Genomic DNA, 13,818 nt, shown 5'->3' on the forward strand with positions numbered 1-13,818 from the left:
TTTTAAGTCATTGTTTCCTGGTACAGGAAAGTACTGGCTTTAAAGCATAGTCCACAGATTCTCTACAGAGTTGGGGTCAGGGCTTTTGGAAGGCCATACCAGAAGCTTGCCTGCTTTATCCATTCTAAACCAGTGTGAGGTGTGTTCATGATCATTGTTCTGTTGGAAGACTCATTTATGTCAAACTTTCAGTTGTTTAGCTGTTGATCTTAGGTGGAGGTTGGAGGTAGTCCTTCATTATTCATCCACTTTTTGCAATGTACAAGTACAACTGACAGCAAACAACCCAACAACATGATGCTACCAGCATCCTTCAGTTCAGTTCGTTTTATTTTCCCTTTTGGAAAACTTGGTTTACAAACAGGCTCCCAAAAACCATCAACAAAAAGAAGAAGAATATAAACAAAATTGAGCAGGTGACCATATGTCACATGGCCAGAGTGCAGTGGCCTGGATTTGAGTCTGATCTGCTCCACTGTCAAAGGGCAAAGATGAGAACAGATGAGGAAGGTTTTAGCAGAGAAAATTGTGTCAGAAAATTTTTCCCGACACAGCCCTTTCTGACACAATTTTCTCTGCTAAAACTTTTCTCATCTGTGATGTGTCGGAAAACCTTGCGACACATCACAGATAAGGGCTCTGGGAAACTTGGAATATTACATTGATTCCTGTCACAACCAACTATTTATGTCACTCAGTAAAATAAGAATTGAATCACCAAGCAAAACAGGGATGGAATCCTTGTTGGCAAGCAGTGGTAAGAGGTTTCTTGTAGTTTGGTCACCAGTAGTTTGCATACATCTCAGGACCTCTTTGCAGAAACTCTTTAAAATCCTTTTGGTTTCTTGGCTGCTGCTCAGCAGTTTAAAGCTTCAACACCCTCCACAGATTTTCTATGTGGCTGAGTTCTGGAGACTGGCTAGGTCACTCCACGACTTCAATGTGCTTCTTCTCTAGGCGTTCCTTAAATACTTCAAACAACAGGAAGAAAGACATCAAATTTATATATAAAAGACACCAAACTAGAAAAAAGATTTTGGAAGAATAAATTAAGTTACTAGAAAGCACATACACAAAAAATCCTTCTGAAAAGGTGCTGTGTGATTTAAGAAAACAAATCCACGTTTTTGGGGTGGCTGTAGCTCAGGAGGTAGAGCAAGACATCTAGTAATTGGAAGGCTGGTGCAGTATTTTGAATGCTGGCTGCTAAAATATCCTTGAGCAAGATACTAAACCCCAAGTTGCTCTCAGATGCATCTATTAAAATGTAAATGTTAAATAGAAAGCACTTAATAAGAAGGTGTGATTGTGGCAATTTGTATAGAAGGCTCAAATACAGTAAAAAAGCTCTATATATGAATCTTCCCATAATTCTGCAGTTGTAAAAAAATGTTTTATATAAAGTTCTCTACCACTGACCATAACCCAAATCTGGAAGGTATTCACAGATTCACCTCATTTAATGGGCCAAGACTTTAGATAAATCCATATACTCCAGGAGAACAATTGTACACTCTTAATAAAATGTCCAATAACAAAGCACCTGGTCCAGATGGCTTTATTTTTTTCTGGCTGGCCCTCTCTCCCTTGTTTATAAGAATGTTCAAAGAATTTATGACTACCTTCATAACTTCTCTTTCCGATCTTTCTATGAATACTGCAACGACCATTCTGCTGTTAAAATCAAATTAAGATTCTCGAGCACCTAATTATAGACACTTTCTCTCATAAATGCAGACATTACAATTCTAAGCAAAGGTCATTTGCCAGACAGGTTCTTTCCTGACCTGTCTGGTCAGGAAAGAAACCTGTCCTGACCAGACAGGTTTCTTTAAAGTGAACATGAAACACTAGATATATAAAGATTAATTTACATGATGGAGCCCTACTCTAAAAAAAAAACAAGTGAAAAAACATAAACCACTCTCATAGGGGCTGGGCTGAGTGGTCGGTTGCTGCTAGTAGACTTAATAGACTCTGGTGAACAAGTGGTGCACCTGATTCAAACAAGCTCTCCCCCACACTGTTCTTATTTAATAAATGCTCTACAGACCCTAACATTACAGCTGACAGGTCAGTTTTCCCATTTCAGTTCAGCTATCAAACAATGAGGAACCACTTACTGCTTAAGAGACGCAGAGTGAAAGTGGACAGTATATCATCATTTTTCTTTTCCTTTTTTTTAAAAACATAAAAACATTGCTGTAGCCAAGGCCAGTACACAAGTGCCCCCCTTAGACTGTTTTTAGAGTTCTTAGAGTTCTTTTTTCCCTACGAACTAATATAAGTGGAAAACAAGGACTTACCAAGTCTACTGCAAGTATACTTCTATATAGAGAAAAAGAAGGTCTACGGGTTGAAAGAAGGAGTTGGAGGCCAAGGTAATCACAGGCAACAAAAAACATGGTTTATTTTATTAATGTCATACTAACTAGAACTCAAAACAATCTCCAACCAGTAAATCTGGTGCATGTCTGTTGCTAAACAACACACTATTTGAACACCTCACCCAATGGGAGTAATGCAATGACAAGGAGTCCTCCTCTCACATCCACACACAGTGCACACACTGCCTTGAATGGCCAAACAGCTCTTCTGGTTCTCCCCCTCTTCCTCTTTATAAACTATGCCCACGATTATGAGCGGAAACACCTTCAGTTTGAGGGAGGAAGACAAATTGTGCAGAGGAAGGGGAGAGCAACACACACACACACACACACACACACACACACACACACACACACACACACACACACACACACACACACACACACACACACACACAGAACCACTGCTGTAAAAACCACCATCCTGCTATCTGCTCCTCAGAATGGAGCTAGTAACTGATAATTGTTCACGCTTCATATTTTTACAGGATTTGAGCTCCGTGTAAGAATCCAGATCTCTCCCCCTTGAGATTATTGTGAAAATATTAAATTTCTTCTAACAATAAACCGAAGATCGTTCTCAAATATCCCTAATATACCTATAAGGAAGTAATGTGTCTCTGCTGTATCGTAGGCTACTCAACACATTCCAGAACACTTTATATCACTCACATGAAATCAGTTTAACACTCCTTTAGGAGTGCAAGTATCTGATAATTTCTGCTGTAATAGGTGTATGATATCCTTCTAACAATTATTACCAGGGACTATAATTATGTATTATAATGGCTTTCAGACAAAAGGCGACTGCAGGGACAGAAGGGGAGTAGTTTGCTCTGAGATGTATTTGAGCTGATCTCTAAAGCCTATATCTCTATTAACTGTGAGCTTCCTCAGTGGCACGACGAAAGATAAATGCTAATGGCATTTACAGACCTGACAAGTGATGACAAGGCTATCATAGCTTAGGTCAACACATGGACCTCTCTGATCTCTCAGCATTTAACTATTGGCATAAAAACCTTATTATATTATTCACTTAAAAACAACGGTCAAATGTATACTGTCTGTATAATGTCTAATGTATGTCTTTTGTGTGCGCTATAGTAAATCAATAACATTTTGAAAATAAATTATTTGTTTATTTTACAAAGATATACTAAAAGAGTATGGACAGATTTGTTGGTAGCACTAAAGAGACTAATCCTTGCATTACAGTCATGTTTGAAACCAAGTGTTTAAAGTTGTTTTCATGCTTTTCATCCATTCAGCCTGCATTAAAGGAAACAAACGTCCTATTCCTTAGGTTGGTATCATTGTGTGTTTGAGATATCAGAGGCTGTAATCACAGACCTGAGGTTGTACGTAATAAATAAATAAATATGAGTAAAATTTGAATTACAAGTTTGCAGATATCTGTATACGTGTGTAAATCAATCTGCACACTTTTGAATAATTTTTCTGTAACTCAAAATTTAAAATTTCACAAATGTGTGTGAGAATTTCAAGATACAATTTTTTCGACACACTCTCACTATTTCTACAAGCTCTCATATTTTGCATTTTACCTTCATAGTTTTCTGCTGCTCTCCCACCTTTCACATGGAGCTCTACTCTGTGGGTGATGAGATTAGGAGGATAAATGATTGATTGACTTAATGTCTGTCACATGAACACAAAAACAAAAAACCCCAAACAGAATTATGTCTGTGTTCAATCAAATTAATTTATAACTTTTATGCAATATGTTCTTTCTGTGTGTTTGGCTGATGTATTGTCTGTCCATTAAAATTAAACTATAATAAAAATACTGTTCATTTCTTTGTAAATGAGCAAACTTACAAATTCATCAGAGGATCAGGTCAAGGAGCTGAAGGCTCAGGGAACCCATGGAATCTTTTTAACACAAAATAAGAAATGCAAAACTAATAAGAAAGATGCCCAACCTGACAGGAAAACTACATGATGAAACACACAACAACAGAAATATAATGCCTAAAGTGACCGTAATGAAACATGAGACACGACAAAGATGCAAAAATGTCCTAATGAGAAACAACTGCAAAGATAGAAAATAAGCAAAGACATGTGCCTTTACATCCAATTACAACAAAGTGACGGCATGACTTGTTGATTACAGCTACACTAACAGTGATCTAAATCACTCCTGCTGCTCAGCTGTACATTGGTTGTGAGCCAATCGATATCTAATGTTTCCAAAACTTATATAAAAAGTCATAATCGCAATTAGAATACTTTTTATCACATTTTCGCTTCTGCCGTTTCTCGTTTTGATTTTTTGTGTCGTCATTTCAATCCTTGGCCGTTTTGCAGTCTATTTTGTACACTCATTCCTGTGAATAAAATCATAATTTCAGCATGCTTTTGCTTAACCTTTTTTGTCTTCCTGTGACCCTGCTACAACTACTTTGTGATCTACAGGTTAAGAAGTATTTTTTAGACTATAAAGAAGGACTCAATCAGAACATTAATTACAGGTAAAATGTTGAATAAACTAACCTTTTTCAGTCCAGCACACAACCACTGTCTCAGCAGGCAGTATCAGGCAGAGCATTTTCATGGCAAATTGCCCTCGCTCCCCCTGTGCACAAAAACAGGTTAGAAGCTAAAGCATCTCAGCCAATTACCACTGCGCTGTCCTAAATTTCACAGGTTCACGCTGTGTGCTAATTTCACCCTTCAACTGACTTAATAGCCATGACTCAGTACCCTCACACTAATTTAATACTAAAAAGAGCTTTTGACCTATGTACTTGTGGTACTCATTATTCTGAATGGCTCCATTTATCTTGTCATTGGTCTGTTAACTCCAGGGGAATGAGCAAAGAGCACAGGCAGCATTTCACTAAAGATTTTTGACCTAGATGCTTATTGATTAGTTTTGCAATCACTGCCAACTGATTAGATGCTCCTTGACAGGCCATCCATCCATCCATCCATCCATCCATCCATCCATCCATCCATCCATCCATCCATCCATCCATCCATCCATCAATGCATCCATCCATCCATCCATCCATCCATCCATCCATCCATCCATCCATCCATCCATCCATCTTCTTTCTCTTATCCAATTTAGGGCTATGAGGGGCTGGCAGTGTGTGTCCCATACACCAAAGTTAAAGATGAAGGCTTTTAAGTACTATGGTCAATACTCATGAACAGCTATTGACCCACTCATTGCTCCTGACAAGATTAAGTTGCTGCAAATGTCACCATAACTCTGAAGTGTCAAGTCCTGTAATGAGACCTTGTTCCATGAAGAAACATTAGTCAGAACTTCATCGGGGGATAGCAAAGGGAAAGCAACTTTTTTCAAGTTAGCTTTAAAAACATAATATAGCATAAAATAAAAAGAACTGTTACAGCTGCAATCTGTAATATATAAGCACACACAAAAACTAAAAAAACAAAACAAAACTGAAGAAGATAAATGTTTTTAAAATGACTTTAAAAGTAAAAAAAAAATCATCTAAATTTGGACTTCAAGTAAACTTATACTTATTTACTTAAAACTTTAAATGAAATGAAAATTGTCCAAAAAGATATTCCACAATTAACTGTAAATGACATTGTTGCTTTTAGAAACCACAGTAACGCATCCAGGTATATACTGTGCATATACTTTGTGACATAGCAGTAAATAGGTTAGTAAGTCTACACTTCATAAAATTCACATTGCGCAGGCTTACTTTCTATACAAGACAAAGTCTGAACATGCACAGAAAGCATTGCAGTGACATCGAAGACAAACTTTATATATTGACAACACCAAACACATAAGTTGACATTTGTTACTTTTAGCTGTTCAAGGGAGTCGTAATATATAACACCATCTCTTTTTGTGTTCTTAGCACAAATGAGTTATGTGTATTTATATTGCACAACAGTACTAAATCATTTATTGTTCACATGTTCCTCCTCCAGACAGGATTTCTTCACCTTCTTTTGAGCTCTATGTACCTGTAGGAAAACCTAATCTAAAAATCTAAGTAGCTTTACTTGTGCCAGCAAAATACACAAGGCCAGAAAGATATTCAAAGTGGATATGTTTGAATATCTTTGTAGTAAAAGTATGGTTAAACCTGCCTAATGTGAGCTTGTTGCTCATTGTTAGGCAGAGGTGCTATTTTTGGGTCATTATGCAACTGTCCTGTTTATCAGGTTGGGGAAACCTGCTGAGACTCAAGAAGTCACTTTGATAAACTATTAAACATTTCTCCCACTGCATCCAGATGAACACAGTGATCTTTCTGGAACCAATTCTAATTGTAGTAGTAGTAGTCTCTACTAGATCCATGTCCTGAGATTCTTTAGCTGATATATACTCTGCTATGTTTACCCATGGCCACCAACTAAGAAAGATGTGCTCCTGAGAGATTAGAAGAAAACACTTAGGTGCTGAAACTGAGCCAGGTCACTGTAGGTTTATCTGCATGAGTTACCCTTTTCCATATTATGTGGAGTTTTTAATCACCGTCAATATAAAAGTTTGAATTAGCACAACTTTCACTTCTAGTCACTTAGAGAGGATATTAATTTTTGGATTAATCCTTCATTTTCCATCTGCCATTCCCTTATTCTACCATCTGCCACAATGCGAAAATGAGCAGAGCAATGACCTTGTGCTGTTTTGGGTTTCAAAGCATCAGATTCTCTGGCTAGTCCAACTGATTTCATATCTCCGTGATGCCAATTACGACTGGCTGTCTCTGCATCATTTGTTTACAGTCCTGCCAGCGAAGAATAGAATACAGTTTCACAGCAATATTGACCTGGGAACATATTACACAGATTTCTTAGCTGTTAAGTAACAATAGTAATTGCAGTTGGGATATGATTTACTTTACAGGTTTACAGGTTTTACTGTGTTCTTATTCTCCCTGAAGACATAAGACAAGAAGTGTTTTCCAGAAAACCCGCTTGCCTGGATCTCATTTCATCAAAAATTTTGATGGGGTACAAATGCAAATGACCAGGGATACTGCTTAAATAACACAAAAGGAATTATTAGAAGATTTAAAGTTTTTTGATTAATTCAGTGAAGCAAGTATTGATGAAAGAATTGTTGACTGAACCTTAGCTCCTTTATTCTACACTCAGCAAGTTTAAAGATTATTTTGAAGTAGGAATTTAGATTGACCAACATATTTAAATACAGTATTACAAGTCATCAAACAAATGCAGACAAACAAATAATAACTGCATTGCCATTGCCTATTGATTTTTCTTATGAGCTTGCACTACAATCAGCTGATTTCAGTTTGTTTGCTGGAGAAGGATAATAGTGGCGCAGTCTACCTTGTGAATATGGACATTACTTTTCTTTTTATTGCACACAAAGACAAGAGCGCAGTCTGTCAACCAGTCTTGACAGACACACATTTACACTGGGCCAACAGCAAAACAAGAAAGGTATCCTTGCTACTTATATGGAATAGCAATTTTATTCCCTAATTCTGGCTCAATGAAATAAGGTTGCAAAAATATACATTCACCATTTGTTTAATGTTTTAATATTCAGTTTCAAATCTTAATCTTTTTTGCTTTATTTATTAATTTTATTTTATTATTCATATTTTTATCAGAGTGAGCATCATGCTGGAAAGGGTGAACGGCAGGTTGGTGAAAGATGGCAGAAGAAGGCAGAGGAATAGAAAAAGAAAGTGGACACAAAGAAAAAGAGAAAGTGATGAAGGATGAAGCCAACAGCATGCCGCTGGATCTCCAACTGCTGCATCTGTAACAAAACACACTAAAAAAATTATAAAGTGTCTGAAAGACAAAACAAAGGGAGGTGCACAAACAGGTGTGTGTGTGTGTGTGTGTGTGTGTGTGACAGAGAAAGAAAGCGAGACAGAGACTGTGCGGGTCTGTGTATGAGCTTTTTCCATGAATCACACCTAAAAATGAGGGTGAGAGACTGCTACAATGCAGTCTGGAGAGCCAGACCCAGGAGACCTTGGCCCATCCACAGCCCCTGAAGAGTAGCGAGGACCTGAACTCACACATCTCGATGACAACTGTGCGTCCATCCTAGCAGAGGGAAGCCCCAGATTGAGCACCCACAGCGAAAGGGCAGGAGTGCCAAAGAACCAGAGGCAGTGGGCAGCCAACCCTGGTACGTGCAAAGGACGGGGTCCAGGGATCCAGGTACCGCCCAACATCCAGTGGAGCCCCCACTGCATGATAAAGAGGCCCAAGGCACCTCAGACCACAACCTCCATGGGAGCAGGCCAGCAACCACAAGAAAAACGCCTAGCAAGGCAGGACCAAGCAAGGAGCAGCAGGGAGGGGAACCCCCCCCACCCTCAATAACAATGTTCCAGAAGGACCAAAGCTCAGCAATCCCAGACCCAGACAGACCCAGAACAGACCCAGGGCCCCCCCCCACACACACACACACAGAGAAAGTGATCATACAGAATCGCTGAGAGCCACTTGCTACAGACAGTATCAGATGATGATAAAATGTTAATAAAAAATCTCTAAAGAACTTAAAAATATAACATCAAAATATATATTCTTATTATTATCAGGGTCACGGGGGGACTTGAACCTATCCCATTCTATTCACATCGTGACAGACGACCATTTGCACACCTTTGGGCAACTTAGAATGATCAATGAACCTTACCTCACTAAATGCTTGTCTTTGGACTGTGGGAGGAAGCTGAAGTACCTGGAAACAAACCACACAAACCTGGGGAGAACATGCAAAATCCACACAGAAAGGCCACAGCCAGGACCTTCTTGCCATGAGGCAACAGTGATAACCACCACAATGCCATGCTGCTTTACAGGCCAACAAAATATAATGTAAAAAGGACAAGAGATGAATGTAACAGCAAATTGTTATTCTGGTGATTTAGTGCACAGAGCAGTAAAATAAACATTTTAATTCAAATTAATGATTTTATTGCTCAGTGTACTCTCTATGCCGCTGTGTATTTCTATAGTGATTGATGCACAATAGAGCACTACAACTTTAAACTGGACCCATTAAAAAAAATTAAAGCTTACTGTTCCACAGTGTGTGTTCTGTGTTCTTGTAGCTGCAATTCCAGCAGTGTGAAAGAGACTTAACAGCAAATTAGAATCAATCATTTCAACATTTTCTCCATTCCCAACTGAATACATGCAGATTCCTGTAACAACATGAAACACAGTTTGTGGCATTTGTTTTTATTTAGCATAGCTTGAAAGCTTGCACACATAAAACATATTTTCCCAGCTTGTGCATATGTGAACACAGTAATCAAACTTGAGTGTTGAGTGAAACAAATGCACCAAGACCCTGTGGAGAAGGTGGTCTCGGTGGGGTTCCAAATGAACTCCAGAACGGTTCCTTGATCCAAGCCAACTACCTGGTGTATGTTGCAAGTTTAAGCTACATATGCTTTACATTCGGAGCTGTGGCATGGTACTATTGATGTGCAAAGTTTGCAAGTAGGGATGGGAATTTTTAAGAAGTTAGTGATTCCGATCCCATTATATCCTCTATTGCAGGGGTCGGCAACCCTAGGCACGCGTACCAGCTGTGATGATGGCACGACCATATCTGCACTGGCCATCGGGCATACCAGGCATTTGCTCGGTGGGCCGATGGTGATTTTTTGTTTTTATGGGCCGATGATTTTTTCTTTTCTTTTTTCTTTTGTAACGGTATAAACAATGAAAGGTGGTGGATTGGCCAGATGCTGGCCGGTGTGTAAAAATAACTCAGTTGTTTGGTGGTGGCTATGGCGTAGCTTCCACAGGTTCAGTAACATTAGCAAGTGGTGGAGGCCAGCAGGTGGATGAGGGAAAGGGGAGGCAAGAGGAGAGACCCATGTTCTGGACCTGAAAACAGGGTTTGATCATTGGTTTCATTCTATAATACTGGACTTAATTTTCTACGAATGTTTGAACTTTGAGAGTGTTTAAACAAGAGAGAAAAGTGTGAAAATGTTCATGCCTGTCTGAGAAAAGTGTATAAAGTGTGTAGTGAGGGGCTTTACAGCCTTAAAACAGCTATACTAATTTTTAAAAAGCTGGCTACTTTGCGGATTTCACCTATTGCGGGTTATTTTTAGAACGTAACTCCTGTGATAAACGAGGGACCACTGTTTACCCAGGTAAGTAGTGAACCATCTTCATAGTACAGAAAACGCAGGGTAAACTATGAAGTTAGCCGAATAAGACAAGATCCTGCTTTGTAGTACAAATATCTGGTTTCAATTATTCTTGTTGATCTTGTTTTTAATTAGGTAATTATGAATCTCTTGTGTCTTTATCTCCTCCCGAATCTCACTGTCTTAATTGTCTTTAGGCGAAACATTTCTATAATTCAAATAAAAACCATGCTCCAACTATACACAGAGAGAACAGAGAAAATATGATGGTGAAGGCAGAGAAATGAGAAAGGTTTAGAAAGTGCACATACACATACGTGGAACAGGAGTCTGAGAAAAGTGCAGAAAAGATAAGGAATCATTGACCAATTAGCAGGTTCTGCCCTGCAAACAAATGAAAATAAACATAAATATCAGTCATGAGGACCTGCACAGTTTCACACCTCAGTTTGTAGAACTTGTAGAATTTGTAGAACGGTTTGTATAATTATACGTATGAACATGCAGGTGAACAAAAACACATGTTCTCTCTGGTCACATACTGATGCTTAGTCATCACCAAATAAACCTACCAAAACTCATCATGGGAGTGTTAGTCTTTGCCAGGATCAATTTCCCAGATGATTGGTGCCTGGATGTTGGGCTGTTTGTGGATCAGGATTCTGTGACCACCAAGCTGCTGAATTATTTCAGGCTCTGCTAGTCGGATGGATGATCTGATATCGTCGTGTTGGTGTTGTGTGCGATTAACATTGCAAGTGACCAATCACATTGTTGTGACGTTATTCTTTGGCGCGCCAAGCCATTCGTGCATTTATGAAATTCCAATGTTGCAAGGACAATATCAATTCTGCTTAGCGTTAATTAAAGGGTTAGAGTCAGGGTCGGGGTCCATTGATCGGCGGACAGAGGCGGTTTCTCGCAGCTTAAGGGTCAGACGGGACAAGAGAAGGTACATGTGTTTTAAGCATGTATTTCAAAAAGATATTTTCCCAGAGATGCACATGAAAAGATTTCTACAGTTGCTGATTTCCTGCTGTCTTTTATAACTACCTCCTCTGCATGTGGGTAAGAAGTGCTCCCACTGATTTAATCAGTAATTAGGTAGCATTTTCTACCTGGGATCATTTTTACTAAATTACTTGCAATCTTTGATTTTAGTTTCATATTTTTCCCTCTACTTCCACCAAGTTTTAGTTTCTTATATAATGAGCGGAATTATTACACCCGTCCTTGGCTAAAAGGCTCGTTTGTTGGTGTTTGTGCGCTGCCAAAACTGCTTCAAGCCTTAGAGTAAGGGATTTTACAAGACCTCTAAAAATGTGCTTTTGCGACTTGAAAGTGTAAGGCCCATAAATGGGAATTCCATTGTGTCTCCCAGGCACTTATTACTGCCTTAAGGATAGGTTGTATTTCTTAAATGGACTTCTCTTAATTAGTAAAAGACCATATAAACCCTACAACAGTAAATTATTATTAATTTAGTCTTATAATAAATTCTAACATTGGACAAAATAGTTGAATGCTAAATTAGTCTTGTAATGCTGAGAAGCTTGGTTAGAGTAATTAATAGTAAGATGCATCAACAGAATGTAGGTGTGTGTTAAAGTCGTTTTTAGTGATGACTCTAATCCGACATCTTACAGAAAATCAAAGTGATGTTCCCTCATTGACAAGACTTCAGTTAACAAAAATGTTGTATTCTGAAAGCATAGTTTAAGGTAGGGGGTTATCCTTGTCCCAGTGAAGAAGTATCTTTGAATCATTTTCAAGAGCTATAGTAAATAGACTGATTCTTATATAGCACTTTTCTACTTTTCTTTCTCATTCACCCAATCACATCCATTCTCACAAGCACTTTTTCTATACGTAGTGCTTCCTAAGTACATTCACACACCGATGGATGCATCAGAGAGCAATTTGGGGTTAGTATCTTGCCCAAAGATACTTGACACGCAGACTGGAGGAGCCAGGGATCGAACCACCAACCTTTCGATCAGTAGGTGGCCTCCTACCTCCTGAGCTACAGCCACCCATATAGCAAAGTGGAGTGATTCAATTCCAAATGCAAATGTTGAGTTTCACAATAAAATCATGTCATCTTGATTCTTAGGACAGCTCTGACTGAATTGTATGACCAACTTCTAACAGCCTTTGTCTTGCCTTAATCTTGCAATTAAAATCAAACATTGAATATTATTGATTTTTTTTCCATTCATGCAAGTACTTGTGCAAATTAATTAAACCATGTGAACAACCAGTTGTAATGATTCGTTTTTTTCTTTTGCCATGGAGTTGAATCCATAAGTTTTTTCTTGTAAATTTACACCATGAGCATGATATGAAATCCTCTCAAAAATAACTTAATCACACCTTTGCAAATAGCGACCCTTCAAGTCCCCCAGTCTTTATGAGAGGCAAACAAAGTCTATCCTGTTATAGATATTTTCAAAATCTCAAAGTATTCTAGTGTTTGCCAGGTATAATTTTAAATAGACTAAATGGGCTGTCTTAAATGAGCTACAATGTGCTTAATCATGATATAACACTTGATTCAGAAGGGATTTGAATTTTAGCTTTAAGCACCACTATGAATAGGGCTGTATGAGCAAGCAAACATCATTGCAACTGCTGCATTGCGTCTGTGGCCAGAAGTGATTTCCAACTCAAGGCAAAAACTGCAGTGTGTTAATTGGGGGTGTTATTTCCATGACCTCTTACCATCACTCATAGTGGCACACACAGAGAGGTGTGGTGAGGAAAACATCAGACATCACTCTGTCTTAACTGAAGTAGTTACTTTATTGCAGGGTGTCGAACTCCAGGCCTCGAGGGCCGGAGTCCTGCAGGTTTTAGATAACACACTGAGTCAACATACCTGACTCAAATGATTAGTTCATTACCAGGCCTCCGGAGAACTTCAAGACATGTTGAGGAGGTGATTTAGCCATTTGAATCAGCTGTGTTGGATCAAGGACACATCTAAAACCTGCAGCACAGGCCTGGAGTTCGACACCTGTGCTTTATTGTCTCTTGCCAATCTCTTGTACATGACAGCAACTTGGCTCCCAAAATAGCTCCATTTACTGCCAGCTTTAAATACTCTGAGACCACGCCTTCTCAATTCAGACTGGCTTATAAAAGAGCTGCAACTGCGGCAGGCCTTTTTTTTTTTTTTTTTAACAGGGAAAACGAGATGACCACCATGGAACCTGCGAACACATTCCTACATTAGTGTTTCCCAACAAAGTGTAAGGAGACTTTAACATGTTATTGCAATGAGTTCACTAACTCAA

At 38.7% G+C, this 13,818-nt stretch overlaps 1 long non-coding RNA gene across 1 annotated transcript; it reads right to left on the reverse strand.

The window, feature by feature from the left end:
* Positions 1–905: 905 nt before the first annotated feature.
* LOC113027728 (uncharacterized) lies at positions 906–4,289 on the reverse strand. Its single transcript, XR_003273121.1, has 3 exons — positions 4,230–4,289; positions 3,956–4,002; positions 906–971 (listed from the first exon to the last, which is right to left on the reverse strand). It is a non-coding gene; the product is annotated as an uncharacterized LOC113027728 (long non-coding RNA).
* Between the last annotated feature and the right edge of the window lie 9,529 nt (positions 4,290–13,818).

The sequence above is a fragment of the Astatotilapia calliptera genome, chromosome 8 (genome assembly GCF_900246225.1).
Source record: "Astatotilapia calliptera chromosome 8, fAstCal1.2, whole genome shotgun sequence".
Classification (NCBI taxonomy): Eukaryota; Metazoa; Chordata; class Actinopteri; order Cichliformes; family Cichlidae; genus Astatotilapia; species Astatotilapia calliptera.